Below are 1,166 nucleotides of genomic sequence, written 5' to 3' on the forward strand. Positions count from 1 at the left end.
GTAAGATGAAATCTTAAAGTGGTTTTAATTTGCATTTCCCTAATTGTTAGTGATGTTGAACATCTTTTAAAATGCTTCATAGCCATCTTTACATTCTTTTGAGAACTCTGTTCAGCTCCTTAGCCCATCTTTTAATTGGGTTACTTCTTGTCTTTCTCTGTGTTTTTGAGTTCGTTATATTCTGGATATTAAATCTGTGTCAGATGTGTCGCTGCTGAAGATTTTCTCCCATTCTGTGGGTTTTCTCTTCACTTCCATGCTTGCCTCCTTTGATATACAGAACCTTTTTAATTTAATGAGGTCCCATTTGTTGATTCTTGATCTTGTTTCCTGAGCAATTGATGTCCAGTTTAGAAAATCCTTTCCAACACCTATATTTTGTAGGTTACTGCCAATGTTTTCTTCTAGCAGTTTCAGAGTTTCAGGCTTTACATTGAGGTCTTTGATCCATTTGGAATTGACTTTTGTGCAAGGTCAAAGATAGGGGATTAGTTTCATTCTTCTACAGGTGGAGATCCAGTTTTGCCAGCACCATTTGCTAAACATGCTGTCTTTCCTCCAGTGAATATTCTTGGCCCCTTTGTCAAATATCAGGTGACTGAAATTGCATGTACTCATATTTGGGTCTTCAATTTTGGTCCATTGATCTACAGATCTATGTTTGTGCCAGTACCATGTTGTTTTTATGACTATAGGTCTGTAATACAACTTAAAATCTGGTATAGTAATCCCCCCAACATTGCTCTTAGCGCTCAGGGTTGCTTTGGCTATCTGAGATCTTTTGCGCTTCCATATGAATCTTAGGATTTTTTTTCCAATTCTGTGAAAAATGTCATGGGGATTTTGATTGGCATTGCATTGAAGCTATAGATGGCTTTTGGCAGGATGGTCATTTTCACAATATTAATTCTTCTAATCCATGAGCATGGGAGGCCCTTCCATTTTCTGATGTCTTCCTCAATCTCTTTCTTTAAAGATTTAAAATTTTCATTGTAGAGGTCTTTAAAGTCTTTGGTCAGGTTTACTGCAAGATATTTTATTTTTCTTGCAGCTATTGTGAACGGGAGTGTTTCCATGTGGTCTTTCTCTGATTGCTTATTATTGGTTTATAGAAAGGCTACAGACTTTTGTAGGTTAATTTTGTAGCCTGCCACTTTACTGAATAT

General features: G+C 36.5%; 1 protein-coding gene across 1 annotated transcript in view; it reads left to right on the top strand.

The window, feature by feature from the left end:
• The window catches only part of Ephx4 (epoxide hydrolase 4), a 53,307-nt gene that overhangs the window by 37,683 nt on the left and 14,458 nt on the right, over nucleotides 1-1,166 (top strand). The window lies entirely within an intron of this gene.

Source organism: Nannospalax galili, unplaced genomic scaffold (genome assembly GCF_000622305.1).
Source record: "Nannospalax galili isolate Female #2095 unplaced genomic scaffold, S.galili_v1.0 scaffold451, whole genome shotgun sequence".
Classification (NCBI taxonomy): Eukaryota; Metazoa; Chordata; class Mammalia; order Rodentia; family Spalacidae; genus Nannospalax; species Nannospalax galili.